Genomic DNA, 23,322 nt, shown 5'->3' on the forward strand with positions numbered 1-23,322 from the left:
TGCAGTGAGGTTTATGTTTCCTGGTGTCAACCTGTATTATTTCAGTGGACATTGTAATGAGGATGCATCTTGCTACCTTTCCAATGAAGCAAGTTTTAATCAGTAATAGGTGAAAAACCATTCCTACAAAGGTGTTAATCAGAGACTTGGCTTTGTGGACACTTTTCAGAGAGCACATGTGTTAGCATAAAAATAAAGCCATAAAATAGAGAGCTGATTAATCACTCAATTGGATTTCTATGCCTGCATCATTTTTTTTCTCTGCAACCCCATGCTAAATTGTGCTTCCTGTTTTTTATAAAATGACTTAATCAAATCTGATTGCATCAGAGAAGGTCAGGTACCCTTCACTGTAAGAGGTGGTTTGAAATTTTGACTTGTCTACTTAAAGATCACCAATATTTGATCACACGGTCAATTACGTCCCTGGGTGGGATTGAACCACCAACCTTTCGGTTAACAGCCGAACACGCTAACCAATTGCGCCACAGAGACAGCTTGCAAAAGTATGTACTGACAAAGGCTAAAAAGCATTCATCTAGAAAGTTTCCTAGAAAAAGGTTAAAAAGGCAATAATCTGGAGAGTTTAGCAAGATTTTTCTTCCATTGACCAACGAAGAAACACATTAGTACTTTCACATGATGAGTGAGTGCTTCAGGATCTCTGACACTTACATGAGCAGCAGATTGCTGCAGCGGAAGTGTGCTGAGCCCATAACCCAGAGGTCGATGGATCGAAACCATCCTCTGCTATGTGCACTTATTTTTTTGTTAATTAAATTCTTCCAAAACTGGGATTGATATTTTGACTCTTTTATTTTTACTTAAAGTACAATAACTTTTAACATCTTAATTTGTTTTAATAGTATATTGACAGCATTGTTTCTATCAGAAATCCACTTAATTTTCTTTACCCTATTACTGAAATGGTAATTGACAAAAACAAGCTACATTGTCACCAGAAAAGCAATGCAAAATGTACAATTGATATTTCAAAATCATCTTTCCAGCTTGAATTTCAATGATGCATTGGGGCAACAATTTTGTGAGAAACTTCTTCACCCTTAAAGAAAGATTTTCTTAACTTCTTACCTGTGTGCTGATTAGATATCACCTGGTTTTCACATTAAACAGATTCCCACTTGAGATAGCAGCAAGGATGCAGTGAGGGTTATGTTTCCTGGTGTCAACCTGTATTATTTCAGTGGACATTGTAATGAGGATGCATCTTGCTGCCTTTCCAATGAAGCAAGTTTTAATCAGTAATAGGTGAAAAACCATTCCTACAAAGGTGTTAATCAGAGACTTGGCATTGTGGACACTTTACAGAGAGCAAATGTGTTAGCATAAAAATAAAGCCATAAAATGGAGAGCTGATTAATCACTCAATTGGATTTCTATGCCTGCATCATTTTTTTTCTCTGCAACCCCATGCTAAATTGTTCATCCTGTTTTTTATAAAATGACTTAATCAAATCTGACTCGGATTGCATCAGAGAAGGCCAGGTACCCTACACTGTAAGAGGTGGTTTGAAATTTTGACTTGTCTACTTAAAGATCACCAAAATTTGATCACACGGTCAATTACGTCCCTGGGTGGGATTGAACCACCAACCTTTCGATTAACAGCCGAACGCGCTAACCAATTGCGCCACAGAGACAGCTTGCAAAAGTATGTACTGACAAAGGCTAAAAAGCATTCATCTAGAAAGTTTCCTAGAAAAAGGTTAAAAAGGCAATAATCTGGAGAGTTTAGCAAGATTTTTCTTCCATTGACCAACGAAGAAACACATTGGTACTTTCACATGATGAGTGAGTACTTCAGGATCTCTGACACTCACATGAGCAGCAGTTTGCTGCAGCGGAAGCGTGTTGAGCCCATAACCCAGAGGTCGATGGATTGAAACCATCCTCTGCTATGTGCTCTTATTTTTTTGTTAATTAAATTCTTCCAAAACTGGGATTGATATTTTGACTCTTTTATTTTTACTTAAAGTACAATAACTTTTAACATTTTAATTTGTTTTAATAGTATATTGACAGCATTGTTTCTTTCAGAAATCCACTTAATTTTCTTTACCCTATTACTGAAATGGTAATTGACAAAAACAAGCTACATTGTCACCAGAAGAGCAATGCAAAATGTACAACTGATATTTCAAAATCATCTTTCCAGCTTGAATTTCAATGATGCATTGGGGCAACAATTTTGTGAGAAACATCTTCACCTTTAAAGAAAGATTTTCTTAACTTCTTACCTGTGTGCTGATTAGATATCACCTGGTTTTCACATTAAACAGATTCCCACTTGAGATAGCAGCAAGGATGCAGTGAGGTTTATGTTTCCTGGTGTCAACCTGTATTATTTCAGTGGACATTGTAATGAGGATGCATCTTGCTGCCTTTCCAATGAAGCAAGTTTTAATCAGTAGTAGGTGAAAAACCATTCCTACAAAGGTGTTAATCAGAGACTTAGCTTTGTGGACACTTTTCAGAGAGCAAATGTGTTAGCATAAAAATAAAGCCATAAAATGGAGAGCTGATTAATCACTCAATTGGATTTCTCTGCCTGCATAATTTTTTTTCTCTGCAACCCCATGCTAAATTGTGCTTCCTGATTTTTATAAAATGACTTAATCAAATCTGACACTGATTGCATCAGAGAAAGCCAGGTACCCTACACTATAAGCGGTGGTTTGAAATTTTGACTTGTCTACTTAAAGATCACCAAAATTTGATCACACGGTCAATTACGTCCCTGGGTGGGATTGAACAACCAACCTTTCGATCAACAGCTGAATGCGCTAACCAATTGCGCCACAGAGACAGCTTGCAAAAGTATGTACTGACAAAGGCTAAAAAGCATTCATCTAGAAAGTTTCCTAGAAAAAGGTTAAAAAGGCAATAATCTGGAGAGTTTAGCAAGATTTTTCTTCCATTGACCAACGAAGAAACACATTGGTACTTTCACATGATGAGTGAGTACTTCAGGATCTCTGACACTTACATGAGCAGCAGTTTGCTGCAGCGGAAGCGTGCTGAGCCCATAACCCAGAGGTCGATGGATCGAAACCATCCTCTGCTATGTGCACTTATTTTTTTGTTAATTAAATTCTTCCAAAACTGGGATTGATATTTTGACTCTTTTATTTTTACTTAAAGTACAATAAATTTTAACATTTTAATTTGTTTTAATAGTATATTGACAGCATTGTTTCTTTCAGAAATCCACTTAATTTTCTTTACCCTATTACTGAAATGGTAATTGACAAAAACAAGCTACATTGTCACCAGAAGAGCAATGCAAAATGTACAACTGATATTTCAAAATCATCTTTCCAGCTTGAATTTCAATGATGCATTGGGGCAACAATTTTGTGAGAAACATCTTCACCCTTAAAGAAAGATTTTCTTAACTTCTTACCTGTGTGCTGATTAGATATCACCTGGTTTTCACATTAAACAGATTCCCACTTGAGATAGCAGCAAGGATGCAGTGAGGGTTATGTTTCCTGGTGTCAACCTGTATTATTTCAGTGGACATTGTAATGAGGATGCATCTTGCTGCCTTTCCAATGAAGCAAGTTTTAATCAGTAATAGGTGAAAAATCATTCCTACAAAGGTGTTAATCAGAGACTTGGCTTTGTGGACACTTTTCAGAGAGCAAATGTGTTAGCATAAAAATAAAGCCATAAAATGGAGAGCTGATTAATCACTCAATTGGATTTCTATGCCTGCATCATTTTTTTTCTCTGCAACCCCATGCTAAATTGTGCATCCTGTTTTTTATAAAATGACTTAATCAAATCTGACTCTGATTGCATCAGAGAAGGCCAGGTACCCTACACTGTAAGAGGTGGTTTGAAATTTTGACTTGTCTACTTAAAGATCACCAAAATTTGATCACACGGTCAATTACGTCCCAGGGTGGGATTGAACCACCAACCTTTCGATTAACAGCCGAACGCGCTAACCAATTGCGCCACAGAGACAGCTTGCAAAAGTATGTACTGACAAAGGCTAAAAAGCATTCATCTAGAAAGTTTCCTAGAAAAAGGTTAAAAAGGCAATAATCTGGAGAGTTTAGCAAGATTTTTCTTCCATTGACCAACGAAGAAACACATTGGTACTTTCACATGATGAGTGAGTACTTCAGGATCTCTGACACTTACATGAGCAGCAGTTTGCTGCAGCGGAAGCGTGCTGAGCCCATAACTCAGAGGTCGATGGATCGAAACCATCCTCTGCTATGTGCACTTATTTTTTTGTTAATTAAATTCTTCCAAAACTGGGATTGATATTTTGACTCTTTTATTTTTACTTAAAGTACAATAACTTTTAACATTTTAATTTGTTTTAATAGTATATTGACAGCATTGTTTCTTTCAGAAATCCACTTAATTTTCTTTACCCTATTACTGAAATGGTAATTGACAAAAACAAGCTACATTGTCACCAGAAGAGCAATGCAAAATGTACAACTGATATTTCAAAATCATCTTTCCAGCTTGAATTTCAATGATGCATTGGGGCAACAATTTTGTGAGAAACATCTTCACCCTTAAAGAAAGATTTTCTTAACTTCTTACCTGTGTGCTGATTAGATATCACCTGGTTTTCACATTAAACAGATTCCCACTTGAGATAGCAGCAAGGATGCAGTGAGGTTTATGTTTCCTGGTGTCAACCTGTATTATTTCAGTGGACATTGTAATGAGGATGCATCTTGCTGCCTTTCCAATGAAGCAAGTTTTAATCAGTAATAGGTGAAAAACCATTCCTACAAAGGTGTTAATCAGAGACTTGGCTTTGTGGACACTTTTCAGAGAGCAAATGTGTTAGCATAAAAATAAAGCCATAAAATGGAGAGCTGATTAATCACTCAATTGGATTTCTCTGCCTGCATAATTTTTTTCTCTGCAACCCCATGCTAAATTGTGCTTCCTGTTTTTTATAAAATGACTTAATCAAATCTGACACTGATTGCATCAGAGAAAGACAGGTACCCTACACTATAAGAGGTGGTTTGAAATTTTGACTTGTCTTCTTAAAGATCACCAAAATTTGATCACAAGGTCAATTACATTCCTGGGTGGGATTGAAACACCAACCTTTCGGTTAACAGCCGAACGCGCTAACCGATTGCGCCACAGAGACAGCTTGTAAAAGCATGTACTGACAAAGGCTAAAAAGCATTCATCTAGAAAGTTTCCTAGAAAAAGGTTAAAAAGGCAATAATCTGGAGAGTTTTGCAAGATTTTTCTTCCATTGACCAACGAAGAAACACATTGGTACTTTCACATGATGAGTGAGTACTTCAGGATCTCTTACACTTACATGAGCAGCAGAGTGGCGCAGCGGAAGTGTGCTGGGCCCATAACCAAGAGGTCGATGGATCGAAACCATCCTCTGCTATGTGCACTTATTTTTTTGTTAATTAAATTCTTCCAAAACTGGGATTGATATTTTGACTCTTTTATTTTTACTTAAAGTACAATAACTTTTTAACATTTTAATTTGTTTTAATAGTATATTGACAGCATTGTTTCTTTCAGAAATCCACTTAATTTTCTTTACCCTATTACTGAAATGGTAATTGACAAAAACAAGCTACATTGTCACCAGAAGAGCAATGCAAAATGTACAACTGATATTTCAAAATCATCTTTCCAGCTTGAATTTCAATGATGCATTGGGGCAACAATTTTGTGAGAAACATCTTCACCCTTAAAGAAAGATTTTCTTAACTTCTTACCTGTGTGCTGATTAGATATCACCTGGTTTTCACATTAAACAGATTCCCACTTGAGATAGCAGCAAGGATGCAGTGAGGTTTATGTTTCCTGGTGTCAACCTGTATTATTTCAGTGGACATTGTAATGAGGATGCATCTTGCTGCCTTTCCAATGAAGCAAGTTTTAATCAGTAATAGGTGAAAAACCATTCCTACAAAGGTGTTAATCAGAGACTTGGCTTTGTGGACACTTTTCAGAGAGCAAATGTGTTAGCATAAAAATAAAGCCATAAAATGGAGAGCTGATTAATCACTCAATTGGATTTCTCTGCCTGCATAATTTTTTTTCTCTGCAACCCTATGCTAAATTGTGCTTCCTGTTTTTTTTAAAATGAATTAATCAAATCTGACACTGATTGCATCAGAGAAAGCCAGGTACCCTACACTATAAGAGGTGGTTTGAAATTTTGACTTGTCTACTTAAAGATCACCAAAATATGATAACAAGGTCAATTACATCACTGGGTGGGATTGAACCACCAACCTTTCGGTTAACAGCCGAACACGCTAACCGATGCGCCACAGAGACAGCTTGCGAAAGCATGTACTGACAAAGGCTAAAAAGCATTCATCTAGAAAGTTTCCTAGAAAAAGGTTAAAAAGGCAATAATCTGGAGAGTTTTGCAAGATTTTTCTTCCATTGACCAACGAAGAAACACATTGGTACTTTCACATGATGAGTGAGTACTTCAGGATCTCTGACACTTACATGAGCAGCAGAGTGGCACAGCGTAAGCGTGCCTGGCCCATAACCCAGAGGTCGATGGATCGAAACCATCCTCTGCTATGTGCACTTATTTTTTTGTTAATTAAATTCTTCCAAAACTGGGATTGATATTTTGACTCTTTTATTTTTACTTAAAGTACAATAACTTTTAACATTTAAATTTGTTTTAATAGTATATTGACAGCATTGTTTTCTTTCAGAAATCCACTTAATTTTCTTTACCCTATTACTGAAATTGTAATTGACAAAAACAAGCTACATTTTCACCAGAAAAGCAATGCAAAATGTACAATTGATATTTCAAAATCATCTTTCCAGCTTGAATTTCAATGATGCATTGGGGCAACAATTTTGTGAGAAACATCTTCACCCTTAAAGAAAGATTTTCTTAACTTCTTACCTGTGTGCTGATTAGATATCACCTGGTTTTCACATTAAACAGATTCCCACTTGAGAAAGCAGCAAGGATGCAGTGAGGTTTATGTTTCCTGGTGTCAACCTGTATTATTTCAGTGGACATTGTAATGAGGATGCATCTTGCTGCCTTTCCAATGAAGCAAGTTTTAATCAGTAATAGGTGAAAAACCATTCCTACAATGGTTTTAATCAGAGACTTGGCTTTGTGGACACTTTTCAGAGAGCAAATGTGTTAGCATAAAAATAAAGCTATAAAATGTACTTAAAGTACAATAACTTTTAACATTTAAATTTGTTTTAATAGTATATTGACAGCATTGTTTTCTTTCAGAAATCCACTTAATTTTCTTTACCCTATTACTGAAATTGTAATTGACAAAAACAAGCTACATTGTCACCAGAAAAGCAATGCAAAATGTACAATTGATATTTCAAAATCATCTTTCCAGCTTGAATTTCAATGATGCATTGGGGCAACAATTTTGTGAGAAACATCTTCACCCTTAAAGAAAGATTTTCTTAACTTCTTACCTGTGTGCTGATTAGATATCACCTGGTTTTCACATTAAACAGATTCCCACTTGAGAAAGCAGCAAGGATGCAGTGAGGTTTATGTTTCCTGGTGTCAACCTGTATTATTTCAGTGGACATTGTAATGAGGATGCATCTTGCTGCCTTTCCAATGAAGCAAGTTTTAATCAGTAATAGGTGAAAAACCATTCCTACAAAGGTGTTAATCAGAGACTTGGCTTTGTGGACACTTTTCAGAGAGCAAATGTGTTAGCATAAAAATAAAGCCATAAAATGGAGAGCTGATTAATCACTCAATTGGATTTCTCTGCCTGCATCATTTTTTTTCTCTGCAACCCCATGCTAAATTGTGCTTCCTGTTTTTTATAAAATGACTTAATCAAATCTGACTGCATCAGAGAAGGCCAGGTACCCTACACTATAAGAGGTGGTTTGAAATTTTGACTTGTCTACTTAAAGATCACCAAAATTTGATCACAAGGTCAATTACGTCCCTGGGTGGGATTGAACCACCAACCTTTCGGTTAACAGCCGAACGCGCTAACCGATTGCGCCACAGAGACAGCTTGCAAAAGGATATACTGACAAAGGCTAAAAAGCATTCATCTAGAAAGTTTCCTAGAAAAAGGTTAAAAAGGCAATAATCTGGAGATTTTTGCAAGATTTTCCTTCCATTGACCAACGAAGAAACACATTGGTAATTTCACATGATGAGTGAATACATCAGGATCTCTGACACTTACATGAGCAGCAGAGTGGCGCAGCGAAAGCGTGCAAGGCCCATAACCCAGAGGTCGATGGATCGAAACCATCCTCTGCTATGTGCACTTATTTTTTTGTTAATTAAATACTTCCAAAACTGGGATTGATATTTTGACTCTTTTATTTTTACTTAAAGTACAATAACTTTTAACATTTTTATTTGCTTTAATAGTATATTGACAGCATTGTTTTCTTTCAGAAATCCACTTAATTTTCTTTACCCTATTACTGAAATGGTAATTGACAAAAACAAGCTACATTGTCACCAGAAAAGCAATGCAAAATGTACAATTGATATTTCAAAATCATCTTTCCAGCTTGAATTTCAATGATGCATTGGGGCAACAATTTTGTGAGAAACATCTTCACCCTTAAAGAAAGATTTTCTTAACTTCTTACCTGTGTGCTGATTAAATATCACCTGATTTTCACATTAAACAGATTCCCACTTGAGAAAGCAGCAAGGATGCAGTGAGGTTTATGTTTCCTGGTGTCAACCTGTATTATTTCAGTGGACATTGTTATGAGGATGCATCTTGCTGCCTTTCCAATGAAGCAAGTTTTAATCAGTAATAGGTGAAAAACCATTCCTACAAATGTTTTAATCAGAGACTTGGCTTTGTGGACACTTTTCAGAGAGCAAATGTGTTAGCATAAAAATAAAGCCATAAAACGGAGAGCTGATTAATCACTCAATTGGATTTCTCTGCCTGCATAATTTTTTTTCTCTGCAACCCCATGCTAAATTGTGCTTCCTGTTTTTTATAAAATGACTTAATCAAATCTGACTCTGATTGCATAAGAGAAGGCCAGGTACCCTACACTATAAGAGGTCGTTTGAAATTTTGACTTGTCTACTTAAAGATCACCAAAATTTGATCAGAAGGTCAATTACATCCCTGGGTGGGATTGAACCACCAACCTTTCGGTTAACAGCCAAACACGCTAACCGATTGCGCCACAGAGACAGCTTGCAAAAGCATGAACTGACAAAGGCTAAAAAGCATTCATCTAGAAAGTTTCCTAGAAAAAGGTTAAAAAGGCAATAATCTGGAGAGTTTTGCAATATTTTCCTTCCATTGACCAACGAAGAAACACATTGGTACTTTCACATGATGAGTGAGTACATCAGGATCTCTGACACTTACATGAGCAGCAGAGTGGCGCAGCGGAAGCGTGCTGGGCCTATAACCCAGAGGTCGATGGATCGAAACCATCCTTTGCTATGTGCACTTATTTTTTTGTTAATTAAATTCTTCCAAAACTGGGATTGATATTTTGACTCTTTTATTTTTACTTAAAGTACAATAACTTTTAACATTTTAATTTGTTTTAATAGTATATTGACAGCATTGTTTTCTTTCAGAAATCCACTTAATTTTCTTTACCCTATTACTGAAATGGTAATTGACAAAAACAAGCTACATTGTCACCAGAAAAGCAATGCAAAATGTACAATTGATATTTCAAAATCATCTTTCCAGCTTGAATTTCAATGATGCATTGGGGCAACAATTATGTGAGAAACATCTTCACCCTTAAAGAAAGATTTTCTTAACTTCTTACCTGTGTGCTGATTAGATATCACCTGGTTTTCACATTAAACAGATTCCCACTTGAGAAAGCAGCAAGGATGCAGTGAGGTTTATGTTTCCTGGTGTCAACCTGTATTATTTCAGTGGACATTGTAATGAGGATGCATCTTGCTGCCTTTCCAATGAAGCAAGTTTTAATCAGTAATAGGTGAAAAACCATTCCTACAAAGGTGTTAATCAGAGACTTGGCTTTGTGGACACTTTTCAGAGAGCAAATGTGTTAGCATAAAAATAAAGCCATAAAATGTACTTAAAGTACAATAACTTTTAACATTTAAATTTGTTTTAATAGTATATTGACAGCATTGTTTTCTTTCAGAAATCCACTTAATTTTCTTTACCCTATTACTGAAATTGTAATTGACAAAAACAAGCTACATTGTCACCAGAAAAGCAATGCAAAATGTACAATTGATATTTCAAAATCATCTTTCCAGCTTGAATTTCAATGATGCATTGGGGCAACAATTTTGTGAGAAACATCTTCACCCTTAAAGAAAGATTTTCTTAACTTCTTACCTGTGTGCTGATTAGATATCACCAGGTTTTCACATTAAACAGATTCCCACTTGAGATAGCAGCAAGGATGCAGTGAGGTTTATGTTTCCTGGTGTCAACCTGTATTATTTCAGTGGACATTGTAATGAGGATGCATCTTGCTGCCTTTCCAATGAAGCAAGTTTTAATCAGTAATAGGTGAAAAACCATTCCTACAAAGGTGTTAAACAGAGACTTGGCTTTGTGGACACTTTTCAGAGAGCAAATGTGTTAGCATAAAAATAAAGCCATAAAATGGAGAGCTGATTAATCACTCAATTGGATTTCTCTGCCTGCATAATTTTTTTTTCTCTGCAACCCCATGCTAAATTGTGCTTCCTGATTTTTATAAAATGACTTAATCAAATCTGACACTGATTGCATCAGAGAAAGCCAGGTACCCTACACTATAAGCGGTGGTTTGAAATTTTGACTTGTCTTCTTAAAGATCACCAAAATTTGATCACAAGGTCAATTACGTCCCTGGGTGGGATTGAACCACCAACCTTTCGGTTAACAGCCGAACGCGCTAACCGATTGCGCCACAGAGACAGCATGTACTGACAATGGCTAAAAAGCATTCATCTAGAAAGTTTCCTAGAAAAAGGTTAAAAAGGCAATAATCTGGAGAGTATAGCAAGATTTTTCTTCCATTGACCAACGAAGAAACAGATTGGTACTTTCACATGATGAGTGAGTACTTCAGGATCTCTGACATTTACATGAGCAGCAGATTGCTGCAGCAGAAGCGTGCTGAACCCATAACCCAGAGGTCGATAGATCAAAACCATCCTCTGCTATGTGCACTTATTTTTTTGTTAATTAAATTCTTCCAAAACTAGGATTGATATTTTGACTCTTTTATTTTTACTTAAAGTACAATAACTTTTAACATTTTAATTTGTTTTAATAGTATATTGACAGCATTGTTTCTTTCAGAAATCCACTTAATTTTCTTTACCCTATTACTGAAATGGTAATTGACAAAAACAAGCTACATTGTCACCAGAAGAGCAATGCAAAATGTACAACTGATATTTCAAAATCATCTTTCCAGCTTGAATTTCAATGATGCATTGGGGCAACAATTTTGTGAGAAACATCTTCACCCTTAAAGAAAGATTTTCTTAACTTCTTACCTGTGTGCTGATTAGATATCACCTGGTTTTCACATTAAACAGATTCCCACTTGAGATAGCAGCAAGGATGCAGTGAGGTTTATGTTTCCTGGTGTCAACCTGTATTATTTCAGTGGACATTGTAATGAGGATGCATCTTGCTGCCTTTCCAATGAAGCAAGTTTTAATCAGTAATAGGTGAAAAACCATTCCTACAAAGGTGTTAATCAGAGACTTGGCTTTGTGGACACTTTTCAGAGAGCAAATGTGTTAGCATAAAAATAAAGCCATAAAATGGAGAGCTGATTAATCACTCAATTGGATTTCTCTGCCTGCATAATTTTTTTTCTCTGCAACCCCATGCTAAATTGTGCTTCCTGTTTTTTTTAAAATGAATTAATCAAATCTGACACTGATTGCATCAGAGAAAGCCAGGTACCCTACACTATAAGAGGTGGTTTGAAATTTTGACTTGTCTTCTTAAAGATCACCAAAATAAGATAACAAGGTCAATTACATCCCTGGGTGGGATTGAACCACCAACCTTTCGGTTAACAGCCGAACGCGCTAACCGATGCGCCACAGAGACAGCTTGCGAAAGCATGTACTGACAAAGGCTAAAAAGCATTCATCTAGAAAGTTTCCTAGAAAAAGGTTAAAAAGGCAATAATCTGGAGAGTTTTGCAAGATTTTTCTTCCATTGACCAACGAAGAAACACATTGGTACTTTCACATGATGAGTGAGTACTTCAGGATCTCTGACACTTACATGAGCAGCAGAGTGGCGCAGCGTAAGCGTGCTGGGCCTATAACCCAGAGGTCGATGGATCGAAACCATCCTCTGCTATGTGCACTTATTTTTTTGTTAATTAAATTCTTCCAAAACTGGGATTGATATTTTGACTCTTTTATTTTTACTTAAAGTACAATAACTTTTAACATTTAAATTTGTTTTAATAGTATATTGACAGCATTGTTTTCTTTCAGAAATCCACTTAATTTTCTTTACCCTATTACTGAAATTGTAATTGACAAAAACAAGCTACATTGTCACCAGAAAAGCAATGCAAAATGTACAATTGATATTTCAAAATCATCTTTCCAGCTTGAATTTCAATGATGCATTGGGGCAACAATTTTGTGAGAAACATCTTCACCCTTAAAGAAAGATTTTCTAAACTTCTTACCTGTGTGCTGATTAGATATCACCTGGTTTTCACATTAAACAGATTCCCACTTGAGAAAGCAGCAAGGATGCAGTGAGGTTAATGTTTCCTGGTGTCAACCTGTATTATTTCAGTGGACATTGTAATGAGGATGCATCTTGCTGCCTTTCCAATGAAGCAAGTTTTAATCAGTAATAGGTGAAAAACCATTCCTACAAAGGTGTTAATCAGAGACTTGGCTTTGTGGACACTTTTCAGAGAGCAAATGTGTTAGCATAAAAATAAAGCCATAAAATGTACTTAAAGTACAATAACTTTTAACATTTAAATTTGTTTTAATAGTATATTGACAGCATTGTTTTCTTTCAGAAATCCACTTAATTTTCTTTACCCTATTACTGAAATTGTAATTGAAAAAAACAAGCTACATTGTCACCAGAAAAGCAATGCAAAATGTACAATTGATATTTCAAAATCATCTTTCCAGCTTGAATTTCAATGATGCATTGGGGCAACAATTTTGTGAGAAACATCTTCACCCTTAAAGAAAGATTTTCTAAACTTCTTACCTGTGTGCTGATTAGATATCACCTGGTTTTCACATTAAACAGATTCCCACTTGAGAAAGCAGCAAGGATGCAGTGAGGTTTATGTTTCCTGGTGTCAACCTGTATTATTTCAGTGGACATTGTTATGAGGATGCATCTTGCTGCCTTTCCAATGAAGCAAGTTTTAATCAGTAATAGGTGAAAAACCATTCCTACAAAGGTGTTAATCAGAGACTTGGCTTTGTGGACACTTTTCAGAGAGCAAATGTGTTAGCATAAAAATAAAGCCATAAAATGGAGAGCTGATTAATCACTCAATTGGATTTCTCTGCCTGCATATTTTTTTTTCTCTGCAACCCCATGCTAAATTGTGCTTCCTGTTTTTTATAAAATGACTTAATCAAATCTGACTGCATCAGAGAAGGCCAGGTACCCTACACTATAAGAGGTGGTTTGAAATTTTGACTTGTCTACTTAAAGATCACCAAAATTTGATCACAAGGTCAATTACGTCCCTGGGTGGGATTGAACCACCAACCTTTCGGTTAACAGCCGAACGCGCTAACCGATTGCGCCACAGAGACAGCTTGCAAAAGGATATACTGACAAAGGCTAAAAAGCATTCATCTAGAAAGTTTCCTAGAAAAAGGTTAAAAAGGCAATAATCTGGAGATTTTTGCAAGATTTTCCTTCCATTGACCAACGAAGAAACACATTGGTAATTTCACATGATGAGTGAATACATCAGGATCTCTGACACTTACATGAGCAGCAGAGTGGCGCAGCGAAAGCGTGCAAGGCCCATAACCCAGAGGTCGATGGATCGAAACCATCCTTTGCTATGTGCACTTATTTTTTTGTTAATTAAATACTTCCAAAACTGGGATTGATATTTTGACTCTTTTATTTTTACTTAAAGTACAATAACTTTTAACATTTTTATTTGCTTTAATAGTATATTGACAGCATTGTTTTCTTTCAGAAATCCACTTAATTTTCTTTACCCTATTACTGAAATGGTAATTGACAAAAACAAGCTACATTGTCACCAGAAAAGCAATGCAAAATGTACAATTGATATTTCAAAATCATCTTTCCAGCTTGAATTTCAATGATGCATTGGGGCAACAATTTTGTGAGAAACATCTTCACCCTTAAAGAAAGATTTTCTTAACTTCTTACCTGTGTGCTGATTAAATATCACCTGATTTTCACATTAAACAGATTCCCACTTGAGAAAGCAGCAAGGATGCAGTGAGGTTTATGTTTCCTGGTGTCAACCTGTATTATTTCAGTGGACATTGTTATGAGGATGCATCTTGCTGCCTTTCCAATGAAGCAAGTTTTAATCAGTAATAGGTGAAAAACCATTCCTACAAAGGTTTTAATCAGAGACTTGGCTTTGTGGACACTTTTCAGAGAGCAAATGTGTTAGCATAAAAATAAAGCCATAAAACGGAGAGCTGATTAATCACTCAATTGGATTTCTCTGCCTGCATCATTTTTTTTCTCTGCAACCCCATGCTAAATTGTGCTTCCTGTTTTTTATAAAATGACTTAATCAAATCTGACTCTGATTGCATAAGAGAAGGCCAGGTACCCTACACTATAAGAGGTGGTTTGAAATTTTGACTTGTCTACTTAAAGATCACCAAAATTTAATCAGAAGGTCAATTACATCCCTGGGTGGGATTGAACCACCAACCTTTCGGTTAACAGCCAAACACGCTAACCGATTGCGCCACAGAGACAGCTTGCAAAAGCATGTACTGACAAAGGCTAAAAAGCATTCATCTAGAAAGTTTCCTAGAAAAAGGTTAAAAAGGCAATAATCTGGAGAGTTTTGCAATATTTTCCTTCCATTGACCAACGAAGAAACACATTGGTACTTTCACATGATGAGTGAGTACATCAGGATCTCTGACACTTACATGAGCAGCAGAGTGGCGCAGCGGAAGCGTGCTGGGCCTATAACCCAGAGGTCGATGGATTGAAACCATCCTTTGCTATGTGCACTTATTTTTTTGTTAATTAAATTCTTCCAAAACTGGGATTGATATTTTGACTCTTTTATTTTTACTTAAAGTACAATAACTTTTAACATTTTAATTTGTTTTAATAGTATATTGACAGCATTGTTTTCTTTCAGAAATCCACTTAATTTTCTTTACCCTATTACTGAAATGGTAATTGACAAAAACAAGCTACATTGTCACCAGAAAAGCAATGCAAAATGTACAATTGATATTTCAAAATCATCTTTCCAGCTTGAATTTCAATGATGCATTGGGGCAACAATTTTGTGAGAAACATCTTCACCCTTAAAGAAAGATTTTCTTAACTTCTTACCTGTGTGCTGATTAGATATCACCTGGTTTTCACATTAAACAGATTCCCACTTGAGAAAGCAGCAAGGATGCAGTGAGGTTTATGTTTCCTGGTGTCAACCTGTATTATTTCAGTGGACATTGTAATGAATATGCATCTTGCTGCCTTTCCAATGAAGCAAGTTTTAATCAGTAATAGGTGAAAAACCATTCCTACAAAGGTGTTAATCAGAGACTTGGCATTGTGGACACTTTTCAGAGAGCAAATGTGTTAGCATAAAAATAAAGCCATAAAATGGAGAGCTGATTAATCACTCAATTGGATTTCTCTGCCTGCATAATTTTTTTTCTCTGTAACCCCATGCTAAAATGTGCTTCCTGTTTTTTATAAAATGACTTAATCAAATCTGACTGCATCAGAGAAGGCCAGGTACCCTACACTATAAGAGGTGGTTTGAAATTTTGACTTGTCTACTTAAAGATCACCAAAATTTGATCAGAAGGTCAATTACATCCCTGGGTGGGATTGAACCACCAACCTTTCGGTTAACAGCCAAACACGCTAACCGATTGCGCCACAGAGACAGCTTGCAAAAGCATGTACTGACAAAGGCTAAAAAGCATTCATCTAGAAAGTTTCCTAGAAAAAGGTTAAAAAGGCAATAATCTGGAGAGTTTTGCAATATTTTCCTTCCATTGACCAACGAAGAAACACATTGGTACTTTCACATGATGAGTGAGTACATCAGGATCTCTGACACTTACATGAGCAGCAGAGTGGCGCAGCGGAAGCGTGCTGGGCCTATAACCCAGAGGTCGATGGATCGAAACCATCCTTTGCTATGTGCACTTATTTTTTTGTTAATTAAATTCTTCCAAAACTGGGATTGATATTTTGACTCTTTTATTTTTACTTAAAGTACAATAACTTTTAACATTTTAATTTGTTTTAATAGTATATTGACAGCATTGTTTTCTTTCAGAAATCCACTTAATTTTCTTTACCCTATTACTGAAATGGTAATTGACAAAAACAAGCTACATTGTCACCAGAAAAGCAATGCAAAATGTACAATTGATATTTCAAAATCATCTTTCCAGCTTGAATTTCAATGATGCATTGGGGCAACAATTTTGTGAGAAACATCTTCACCCTTAAAGAAAGATTTTCTTAACTTCTTACCTGTGTGCTGATTAGATATCACCTGGTTTTCACATTAAACAGATTCCCACTTGAGAAAGCAGCAAGGATGCAGTGAGGTTTATGTTTCCTGGTGTCAACCTGTATTATTTCAGTGGACATTGTAATGAATATGCATCTTGCTGCCTTTCCAATGAAGCAAGTTTTAATCAGTAATAGGTGAAAAACCATTCCTACAAAGGTGTTAATCAGAGACTTGGCTTTGTGGACACTTTTCAGAGAGCAAATGTGTTAGCATAAAAATAAAGCCATAAAATGGAGAGCTGATTAATCACTCAATTGGATTTCTCTGCCTGCATAATTTTTTTTCTCTGTAACCCCATGCTAAAATGTGCTTCCTGTTTTTTATAAAATGACTTAATCAAATCTGACTCTGATTGCATCAGAGAAGGCCAGGTACCCTACACTATAAGAGGTGGTTTGAAATTTTGACTTGTCTACTTAAAGATCACCAAAATTTGATCAGAAGGTCAATTACATCCCTGGGTGGGATTGAACCACCAACCTTTTGGTTAACAGCCAAACACGCTAACCGATTGCGCCACAGAGACAGCTTGCAAAAGCATGTACTGACAAAGGCTAAAAAGCATTCATCTAGAAAGTTTCCTAGAAAAAGGTTAAAAAGGCAATAATCTGGAGAGTTTTGCAATATTTTCCTTCCATTGACCAACGAAGAAACACATTGGTACTTTCACATGATAAGTGAGTACATCAGGATCTCTAACACTTACATGAGCAGCAGAGTGGCGCAGCGGAAGTGTGCTGGGCCCATAACCCAGAGGTCGATGGATCGAAACCATCCTTTGCTATGTGCACTTATTTTTTTGTTAATTAAATTCTTCCAAAACTGGGATTGATATTTTGACTCTTTTATTTTTACTTAAAGTACAATAACTTTTAACATTTTAATTTGTTTTAATAGTATATTGACAGCATTGTTTTCTTTCAGAAATCCACTTAATTTTCTTTACCCTATTACTGAAATGGTAATTGACAAAAACAAGCTACATTGTCACCAGAAAAGCAATGCAAAATGTACAATTGATATTTCAAAATCATCTTTCCAGCTTGAATTTCAATGATGCATTGGGGCAACAATTTTGTGAGAAACATCTTCACCCTTAAAGAAAGATTTTCTTAACTTCTTACCTGTGTGCTGATTAGATATCACCTGGTTTTCACATTAAACAGATTCCCACTTGAGAAAGCAGCAAGGATGCAGTGAGGTTTATGTTTCCTGGTGTCAACCTGTATTATTTCAGTGGACATTGTAATGAGGATGCATCTTGCTGCCTTTCCAATGAAGCAAGTTTTAATCAGTAATAGGTGAAAAACCATTCCTACAAAGGTGTTAATCAGAGACTTGGCTTTGTGGACACTTTTCAGAGAGCAAATGTGTTAGCATAAAAATAAAGCCATAAAATGGAGAGCTGATTAATCACTCAATTGGATTTCTCTGCCTGCATAATTTTTTTTCTCTGCAACTCCATGCTAAATTGTGCTTCCTGTTTTTTATAAAATGATTTAATCAAATCTGACTGCATCAGAGAAGGCCAGGTACCCTACACTATAAGAGGTGGTTTGAAATTTTGACTTGTCTACTTAAGGATCACCAACATTTGATCACAAGGTCAATTACGTCCCTGGGTGGGATTGAACCACCAACCTTTCGGTTAACAGCCGAACGCGCTAACCGATTGCGCCACAGAGACAGCTTGCAAAAGGATATACTGACAAAGTCTAAAAAGCATTCATCTAGAAAGTTTCATAGAAAAAGGTTAAAAAGGCAATAATCTGGAGATTTTTGCAATATTTTCCTTCCATTGACCAACGAAGAAACACATTGGTACTTTCACATGATGAGTGAGTACATCAGGATCTCTGACACTAACATGAGCAGCAGAGTGGCGCAGCGAAAGCGTGCAGGGCCCATAACCCAGAGGTCGATGGATCGAAACCATCCTTTGCTATGTGCACTTATTTTTTTTGTTAATTAAATACTTCCAAAACTGGGATTGATATTTTGACTCTTTTATTTTTACTTAAAGTACAATAACTTATAACATTTTTATTTGCTTTAATAGTATATTGACAGCATTGTTTTCTTTCAGAAATCCACTTAATTTTCTTTACCCTATTACTGAAATGGTAATTGACAAAAACAAGCTACATTGTCACCAGAAAAGCAATGCAAAATGTACAATTGATATTTCAAAATCATCTTTCCAGCTTGAATTTCAATGATGCATTGGGGCAACAATTTTGTGAGAAACATCTTCACCCTTAAAGAAAGATTTTCTTAACTTCTTACCTGTGTGCTGATTAGATATCACCTGGTTTTCACATTAAACAGATTCCCACTTGAGAAAGCAGCAAGGATGCAGTGAGGTTTATGTTTCCTGGTGTCAACCTGTATTATTTCAGTGGACATTGTAATGAATATGCATCTTGCTGCCTTTCCAATGAAGCAAGTTTTAATCAGTAATAGGTGAAAAACCATTCCTACAAAGGTGTTAATCAGAGACTTGGCTTTGTGGACACTTTTCAGAGAGCAAATGTGTTAGCATAAAAATAAAGCCATAAAATGGAGAGCTGATTAATCACTCAATTGGATTTCTCTGCCTGCATAATTTTTTTTCTCTGTAACCCCATGCTAAAATGTGCTTCCTGTTTTTTATAAAATGACTTAATCAAATCTGACTCTGATTGCATCAGAGAAGGCCAGTTACCCTACACTTTAACAGGTGGTTTGAAATTTTGACTTGTCTACTTAAAGATCACCAAAATTTGATCATAACGTCAATTACAGCCGTGGGTGGGATTGAACCACCAACCTTTCGGTTAACAGCCTAACGCGCTAACCGATTGCGCCACAGAGACAGCTTGCAAAAGCATGTACTGACAAAGACTAAAAAGCATTCATCTAGAAAGTTTCCTAGAAAAAGGTTAAAAAGGCAATAATCTGGAGAGTTTTGCAATATTTTCCTTCCATTGACCAACGAAGAAACACATTGGTACTTTCACATGATGAGTGAGTACATCAGGATCTCTGACACTTATATGAGCAGCAGAGTGGTGCAGCGGAAGCGTGCTGGGCCCATAACCCAGAGGTCAATGGATCGAAACCATCCTTTGCTATGTGCACTTATTTTTTTGTTAATTAAATTCTTCCAAAACTGGGATTGATATTTTGACTCTTTTATTTTTACTTAAAGTACAATAAATTTTAACATTTTAATTTGTTTTAATAGTATATTGACAGCATTGTTTTCTTTCAGAAATCCACTTAATTTTCTTTACCCTATTACTGAAATGGTAATTGACAAAAACAAGCTACATTGTCACCAGAAAAGCAATGCAAAATGTACAATTGATATTTCAAAATCATCTTTCCAGCTTGAATTTCAATGATGCATTGGGGCAACAATTTTGTGAGAAACATCTTCACCCTTAAAGAAAGATTTTCTTAACTTCTTACCTGTGTGCTGATTAGATATCACCTGGTTTTCACATTAAACAGATTCCCACTTGAGAAAGCAGCAAGGATGCAGTGAGGTTCATGTTTCCTGGTGTCAACCTGTATTATTTCAGTGGACATTGTAATGAGGATGCATCTTGCTGCCTTTCCAATGAAGCAAGTTTTAATCAGTAATAGGTGAAAAACCATTCCTACAAAGGTGTTAATCAGAGACTTGGCTTTGTGGACACTTTTCAGAGAGCAAATGTGTTAGCATAAAAATAAAGCCATAAAATGGAGAGCTGATTAATCACTCAATTGGATTTCTCTGCCTGCATAATTTTTTTTCTCTGCAACCCCATGCTAAATTGTGCTTCCTGTTTTTTATAAAATGACTTAATCAAATCTGACTCTGATTGCATCAGAGAAGGCCAGGTACCCTACACTTTAAGAGGTGGTTTGAAATTTTGACTTGTCTACTTAAAGATCACCAAAATTTGATCACAAGGTCAATTACATCCCTGGGTGGGATTGAACCACCAACCTTTCGGTTAACAGCCAAACGCGCTAACCTATTGCGCCACAGAGACAGCTTGCAAAATCATGTACTGACAAAGGCTAAAAAGCATTCATCTAGAAAGTTTCCTAGAAAAAGGTTAAAAAGGCAATAATCTGGAGAGTTTTGCAATATTTTCCTTCCATTGACCAACGAAGAAACACATTGGTACTTTCACATGATGAGTTAGTACATCAGGATCTATGACACTTACATGAGCAGCAGAGTGACGCAGCGGAAGCGTGCTGGGCCCATAACCCAGAGGTCGATGGATTGAAACCATCCTCTGCTATGTGCACTTATTTTTTTGTTAATTAAATATTTCCAAAACTTTGATTGATATTTTGACTCTTTTATTTTTACTTAAAGTACAATAACTTTTAACATTTTTATTTGTTTTAATAGTATATTGACAGCATTGTTTTCTTTCAGAAATCCACTTAATTTTCTTTACCCTATTACTGAAATGGTAATTGACAAAAACAAGCTACATTGTCACCAGAAAAGCAATGCAAAATGTACAATTGATATTTCAAAATCATTTTTCCAGCTTGAATTTCAATGATGCATTGGGGCAACAATTTTGTGAGAAACATCTTCACCCTTAAAGAAAGATTTTCTTAACTTCTTACCTGTGTGCTGATTAGATATCACCTGGTTTTCACATTAAACAGATTCCCACTTGAGAAAGCAGCAAGGATGCAGTGAGGTTTATGTTTCCTGGTGTCAACCTGTATTATTTCAGTGGACATTGTAATGAATATGCATCTTGCCGCCTTTCCAATGAAGCAAGTTTTAATCAGTAATAGGTGAAAAACCATTCCTACAAAGGTTTTAATCAGAGACTTGGCTTTGTGGACACTTTTCAGAGAGCAAATGTGTTAGCATAAAAATAAAGCCATAAAACGGAGAGCTGATTAATCACTCAATTGGATTTCTCTGCCTGCATAATTTTTTTCTCTGCAACCCCATGCTAAATTGTGCTTCCTGTTTTTTATAAAATTACTTAATCAAATCTGACTCTGATTGCATCAGAGAAGGCCAGTTACCCTACACTTTAACAGGTGGTTTGAAATTTTGACTTGTCTACTTAAAGATCACCAAAATTTGATCATAAGGTCAATTACAGCCGTGGGTGGGATTGAACCACCAACCTTTCGGTTAACAGCCAAACGCGCTAACCGATTGCGCCACAGAGACAGCTTGCAAAAGCATGTACTGACAAAGACTAAAAAGCATTCATCTAGAAAGTTTCCTAGAAAAAGGTTAAAAAGGCAATAATCTGGAGAGTTTTGCAAGATTTTTCTTCCATTGAACAACGAAGAAACACATTGGTACTTTCACATGATGAGTGAGTACTTCAGGATCTCGGACACTTACATGAGCAGCAGAGTGGCGCTGCGGAAGCGTGCTGGGCCCATAACCCAGAGGTCGATGGATCGAAACCATCCTTTGCTATGTGCACTTATTTTTTTGTTAATTAAATTCTTCCAAAACTGGGATTGATATTTTGACTCTTTTATTTTTACTTAAAGTACAATAACTTTTAACATTTTTATTTGTTTTAATAGTATATTGACAGCATTGTTTTCTTTCAGAAATCCACTTAATTTTCTTTACCCTATTACTGAAATGGTAATTGACAAAAACAAGCTACATTGTCACCAGAAGAGAAATGCAAAATGTACAATTGATATTTCAAAATCATCTTTCCAGCTTGAATTTCAATGATGCATTGGGGCAACGATTTTGTGAGAAACATCTTCACCCTTAAAGAAAGATTTTCTTAACTTCTTACCTGTGTGCTGATTAGATATCACCTGGTTTTCACATTAAACAGATTCCCACTTGAGAAAGCAGCAAGGATGCAGTGAGGTTTATGTTTCCTGGTGTCAATCTGTATTATTTCAGTGGACATTGTAATGAGGATGCATCTTGCTGCCTTTCCAATGAAGCAAGTTTTAATCAGTAATAGGTGAAAAACCATTCCTACAAAGGTGTTAATCAGAGACTTGGCTTTGTGGACACTTTTCAGAGAGCAAATGTGTTAGCATAAAAATAAAGCCATAAAACGGAGAGCTGATTAATCACTCAATTGGATTTCTCTGCCTGCATAATTTTTTTCTCTGCAACCCCATGCTAAATTGTGCTTCCTGTTTTTTATAAAATTACTTAATCAAATCTGACTCTGATTGCATCAGAGAAGGCCAGTTACCCTACACTTTAACAGGTGGTTTGAAATTTTGACTTGTCTACTTAAAGATCACCAAAATTTGATCATAAGGTCAATTACAGCCGTGGGTGGGATTGAACCACCATCCTTTCGGTTAACAGCCTAACGCGCTAACCGATTGCGCCACAGAGACAGCTTGCAAAAGCATGTACTGACAAAGACTAAAAAGCATTCATCTAGAAAGTTTCCTAGAAAAAGGTTAAAAAGGCAATAATCTGGAGAGTTTTGCAAGATTTTTCTTCCATTGAACAACGAAGAAACACATTGGTACTTTCACATGATGAGTGAGTACTTCAGGATCTCAGACACTTACATGAGCAGCAGAGTGGCGCTGCGGAAGCGTGCTGGGCCC

The 23,322-nt window shown here is 36.2% G+C and overlaps 8 non-coding genes across 8 annotated transcripts; all 8 read right to left on the reverse strand.

Annotated features, from left to right (window-relative positions):
- Window positions 1-421: 421 nt before the first annotated feature.
- TRNAN-GUU (transfer RNA asparagine (anticodon GUU)) lies at window positions 422-495 on the reverse strand. Its single transcript has one exon. It is a non-coding gene; the product is annotated as a tRNA-Asn (tRNA).
- A 1,092-nt stretch (window positions 496-1,587) lies between these two features.
- On the reverse strand, window positions 1,588-1,661 carry TRNAN-GUU (transfer RNA asparagine (anticodon GUU)). Its single transcript has one exon. It is a non-coding gene; the product is annotated as a tRNA-Asn (tRNA).
- A 2,258-nt stretch (window positions 1,662-3,919) lies between these two features.
- TRNAN-GUU (transfer RNA asparagine (anticodon GUU)) lies at window positions 3,920-3,993 on the reverse strand. Its single transcript has one exon. It is a non-coding gene; the product is annotated as a tRNA-Asn (tRNA).
- A 3,966-nt stretch (window positions 3,994-7,959) lies between these two features.
- On the reverse strand, window positions 7,960-8,033 carry TRNAN-GUU (transfer RNA asparagine (anticodon GUU)). The gene has a single exon. It is a non-coding gene; the product is annotated as a tRNA-Asn (tRNA).
- A 2,809-nt stretch (window positions 8,034-10,842) lies between these two features.
- On the reverse strand, window positions 10,843-10,916 carry TRNAN-GUU (transfer RNA asparagine (anticodon GUU)). The gene has a single exon. It is a non-coding gene; the product is annotated as a tRNA-Asn (tRNA).
- Window positions 10,917-13,706: 2,790 nt separating this feature from the next.
- On the reverse strand, window positions 13,707-13,780 carry TRNAN-GUU (transfer RNA asparagine (anticodon GUU)). Its single transcript has one exon. It is a non-coding gene; the product is annotated as a tRNA-Asn (tRNA).
- Window positions 13,781-17,201: 3,421 nt separating this feature from the next.
- TRNAN-GUU (transfer RNA asparagine (anticodon GUU)) lies at window positions 17,202-17,275 on the reverse strand. Its single transcript has one exon. It is a non-coding gene; the product is annotated as a tRNA-Asn (tRNA).
- A 1,087-nt stretch (window positions 17,276-18,362) lies between these two features.
- Window positions 18,363-18,436, reverse strand: TRNAN-GUU (transfer RNA asparagine (anticodon GUU)). Its single transcript has one exon. It is a non-coding gene; the product is annotated as a tRNA-Asn (tRNA).
- Window positions 18,437-23,322: the final 4,886 nt, after the last annotated feature.

This window comes from Pseudophryne corroboree, chromosome 4, assembly GCF_028390025.1.
Source record: "Pseudophryne corroboree isolate aPseCor3 chromosome 4, aPseCor3.hap2, whole genome shotgun sequence".
Classification (NCBI taxonomy): domain Eukaryota; kingdom Metazoa; phylum Chordata; class Amphibia; order Anura; family Myobatrachidae; genus Pseudophryne; species Pseudophryne corroboree.